Source organism: Ipomoea nil, unplaced genomic scaffold, assembly GCF_001879475.1.
Source record: "Ipomoea nil cultivar Tokyo-kokei standard unplaced genomic scaffold, Asagao_1.1 scaffold2847, whole genome shotgun sequence".
Classification (NCBI taxonomy): domain Eukaryota; kingdom Viridiplantae; phylum Streptophyta; class Magnoliopsida; order Solanales; family Convolvulaceae; genus Ipomoea; species Ipomoea nil.
In genome coordinates, this window is record NW_017619275.1 from 270,108 (window position 1) to 275,000 (window position 4,893).

Consider the following 4,893-nt stretch of genomic DNA (forward strand, 5'->3'; position numbering starts at 1 on the left):
AAAAAAATCTTGCAGACTTATTCACAAAACCGTTAGATAAATCCAGGTTTGAATTACTTCGTGCCGCTCTCGGAGTTTGTACGATTAATGTTTAATTGCTCCAACAGGTAAACAATTTAATCTTTTATCAGTTTATGTATTCTACTTCTCTTAGTAATCTAATTATTTTTTTCCTTCGAATTTTTCAGGAATAAAAGCAATATCGTGCTGAATTTGTTTTTTTTTTTTTCACATCAAAGTTGTCTTCTCCTTATCTAATACACTTATAATGTGCCTATTTTTTATTTGTTTTGTTATTCGTGTCTTCTTAAACAACTAGAAGACTTATTCAAGTCAAAACCTATTTTTTATCCTAAAACCCTCTAATTTGTTCCCATCATACCCTAGGTCTTCTACCCATCATCTCATCCCACGCCTTTTGAGAAGACATCACATCACATTAAATGCTTTGTCTCTTTCCTTGCATTCCCTTCACCCAAAGCCGAGACCTTCTTCTTCTTCATCTAGTTTTCTCCATCTTAGTCCACCATTGTTAATCCTAGAACCAAGACACAAAAATGGACAATCCCTTTCTCGTACATGTTTCCTCCTCTGCAAGAATCACAATGCTTCATCAACTTATAGACGCTGATTCACCTTTTCCACCCAAAATTACTGATCGGATTCTAGCCACCATCAAGCAACAATCTTCTCTTCTAGATGGTCTCACGGACAAGGAACGCCGCCAGCTGCTTGCCCTTGCCCGCCATGTCTCCGCCGTGCCCTTTCCCATTCCAACCGAGTCTGCCATACCAGAGCCAATACCAGTGTCTACTCTCCTCTCTCCGGTCAATCCAGTGGTATCACCCTCTTCCCTTTCTCCTCTTGGTCGAAATTTATCCTCTTCTCGTAAAATTGATTTCAATGTTTCTTTACCTGAGCAGTTTGTGTCCTCTGTGCCCACTTGTTCCATAAATGTACATTCTCTACCATTGCCAAATGATCCCTATGATCCGGCTTCTCATCCCGTATCCCGCTTTACTGCTCCCTTATTGTCTTATTCTGATTATGTGAGCTCTTTGTCATCCAATTTCTCTATTCGAAATATAGCACAAAATTTATCCTCTCCAAATATGCCTATGCCGTGTTCTGCCTTCTCCATTCCCATTCACATACCTATCACTACTGCAAAAACGGAGACCATCCCTATACCTTTGTCACCAATGAAAGACTCTGTTCCCCTTATTACTGTGCCTTTATCTAAGCCTTCCCGTAAGGGAAAGGAGAAATTGTGTGATGCAGGTCCCACTGAAAAGAGAAAGGAGAAATTGTGTGATGCAGGTCCCACTGAAAAGAGAAAGATTACCGATGTGGATGCTATAGATGATCCCACTGACCGAAAACATCAAAGACGGGGGTCCACTCTTCCACCAAGGATCACTCGTTCCCGAGCAAATGTTGATACTCCAATCATTCCTCATTCATCAGGTTCCAAATCAAGGAGTTCGGGCAAGGTCTACAAACCCAAGCTACTTTCACCCGAGTTATTGACAGTTTGGCAAACTCATATTCACCGAGATTTCATCATTGAAAAGACCATCAATGAAGCAGATTTGACTGCCAAGTGCAACATTATCCCATTGCTGCGAGATCAAAATCTACTTGCTTCCCTCCGACATGTTGGTCCGTATTCTACTTGGTTGACGGCCGAATTCTATACAAATCTGACTTTGGATACATTTACTGAAGGCTCCGCAAGGTTTCATCAAGTCTACATTCGTGGCAAATGGTACCCCTTTGGCCCTACGGAGATTAATGCTTATTTGGGCACCCCGAATAATCCTGCCTCACCGGATCCGAGCCCTCAATTGTTAGCTACTGCTCTGACTCATAATAAGGCCGTTTCATGGCCGAAGGATGGTCTCTCTAGCTTGAAGCTAACCACAGTGTATTCTATGCTTTTGCGCCTAGCTTCCGCGAATTGGGTCCCGGCCGTGCGTCGTCACCAAATTTCTGAACAACTAGCTGGACTCCTTTACAAAATCCGAAACCGCCTTCCGTTCAACCTTGGCATGGTTATTTTCTCTCATTTAATGTCTTTTTTTGCAGAAAAAGGAGGCCAAAATACATCTCCCATTTCCATGTTTGATCTTCGGAGTCCTTCAAGATCACGGTTTTCAACCATATAAGGAGGAAGTCCTTACAACTCCCGACAATGCCTACATTTTTGATGATCGACTCACTCAACGAGGTCATTATGATGATCGGGCGTCTCTGGCTCAACTTCCGGACATTCCACCTCTGGCACCACTGCATTCTGCCCCGGCGTCTTCAGCTGACACTGCTTCGGCTTCTCGTCCGGGCGCTAAACGGATTCCCAAAGAACCCACTACTTTGGTTGATCGTCGGCAGATTCTACTCACTCTTGAGGCCTCTATTGCGCAGGTTCAGCAGTCCGTTGCCTCTCAACAAGCCACCATCGCTGGCCTGGAAAATCTTAGGGATGTACAGCTCAAGGAAATCACCCGTATGGAAGCTATTCACGCTCAGATTCTTGCACACTCTGGTGCTGCTAACTCGGGTACTGACTCTGAAGAGGGAGACGATGATTCTGACTCGGGCACCCCGTCTGCACGGTAATTCTGATCCACTATTTTGATGTTCACCTGCCTTTGTCATTTTCTTTGGCAAAAGGGGGAGTAGTACGGATGTTTTGGTTAGGAGTAAGGGGGAGTAGTACGGATGTTTGGGAAGGTAGTTTATTTTGGAAGTGCAGATGTTTTGGAAGGTAGTTTATTTTGGAAGTGTTTTGACTGCTACAATATTGATTTTGGTTTGGCTATTTTGGACATGATTACGCTAGTAAAAGTAATAATGGACTTCCATTAGTTAGGGGGAGTAATAGAAGTGTTGGTGCTCCTAACTAACAATATTTTTTTTTTGTATGACATCTACTCAAAGTACGTTGATTGAATTGATATGCTGCTATGGTTTCTACGTCTATGTATGATTCAAGATTTGGAGTAATTTAATCAGGGTTTCAACTCACATGTGGTCCAAAAGACTTCAATAGTTATTTGTTCTATTTCTCTTTGATGTCTTCTTAAGTGTCTATACTAAGGGTCGTAAATAAATTTAAAATTGATTCTTGCCCAACGTATTTGATACTCAAGTTTTCCAAATAAAATGCCAAAGGGGGAGATTGTAAGTGTAAAATATTTTTACACAATATTGGCAATTTTATTTTTATTTTACTAGTGTTAGTTTTAATATTAACTTAGAGTTGCTATTTCATTATGGACCACGTGAGATCATAATTAGTGGACAGCATTCCTTGTATTCTTAAAGTCCACAAAGAAGCTTTTCAAATTGAGTGGATGAGGCTTGTTCGAACAGTGTGTTGCTAAGGGAAAGGCTACATGGGTGGATCAAGACAAACAAGGCTTATGAAAGGATTATAAATACACACAGTTCGAAGGAAGCAATTGCCGATTTTTTAGAATTACAATTGCGAGAGCTATTCTGATATTTACAAAGCAATATATAATTTGAATGTATTTTCTGATTTAATTCGTAAGAATATTTGTATTGTACTGCATGAACAGTACATGGTACTACTGAAGCAATTTGTGTAGATTGTTCGGGCGTTCGTGTATCAGTCCTGGATAGGTGTTAGAAAGAGTGGTAGTGGTAAAGGCTGGAGGCCGTTTTCAGTTACCTCTTGTAATACTCCTTTGGTGAACATCTATAGTGGATTGGGCAGACGTGGGTTGCCCCGCAGACGTAGGAGAAGGAGCTCCGAACTGCGTAACAATTTTCTTGTGTTTTTATTTTATTTATGCTTTCTGTAGTTATTATTTATACTTGCTTAAACAAGTTAAATTAATTAACTAAATCTGGTGCATAACTCAATTAACACATAAAAACACAGATCTTTTATTTTTTCAAGTACTACGGAACATTTTCAAAGAGCAAAGTTTTATCAACTTTTCTAATGACCGAACAAAATTCTTTGCCATCCTCTCGTCTTAGTTTGCAAACTCCGATTCTTCTTAGTTGTGTTAGTTTTCCCATCTCAAACACTACATTAGTATCATTTGCTTGTATATAACACAACTTTTGTAAAACCAGTAATTCTCCAATCTGAAATGGAGCAATAAAGCTTTCCGTACTCATCCAAGGATTACCCCATGTATCTTGGTAACGGTATACAAGGAGATGTCAAGTTTACAAAGTTTTAAGAGCTCAATTCACTACTGAAAATTCTGAAATTTCCGACCACCTGAAAGTGATCTTAAATCAAGTTGAAAGTCTTGTTCCGACCACTTTTGGTATCCGGAAAAACCTTTGTTGCTATTTCCGACCACTTTTTAGACTTTTTGGTATCAACTTAATTTAAGATCATTTTCAGGTGGTCGGAAATTTCAGAATTTCCAGTAGTGATTGGTAACTCAATCACATATGTCTGCTTCAAATCAAGTGTCTCAACTTTGTTCTTCTCAAACTCATACTACAACAAATTTCACATTTAGTGATAATAGAAGTTGTCACCAAAACTATCGATTTTGGTCACTATTGAAATTAGTGACCAATTTTTGAAGTCGTCACCTGTCATCACTATTGTAGTAGTGACGACTTTTGAAAAGTTGTCACAATTACTAAGACTTTTGTGACGATGTTTACGTACGCTAAAAGTAGTATTTGACTGATATCAATAGTCGTCACAATAAATGTATATTTGGTGACGAAATATGTTATTACAAAAAATTGATCTAGTGACAACTTAAATCGTTGCAATTAATTATTTTATTGTGACAACACTTTAGTCACAATACTATACTTATTTGTGAGAAATGTTATTGACTCAAAAATGATAATCAGTGACCTAAAAAGTTGTACCAAAGAATTATTTTG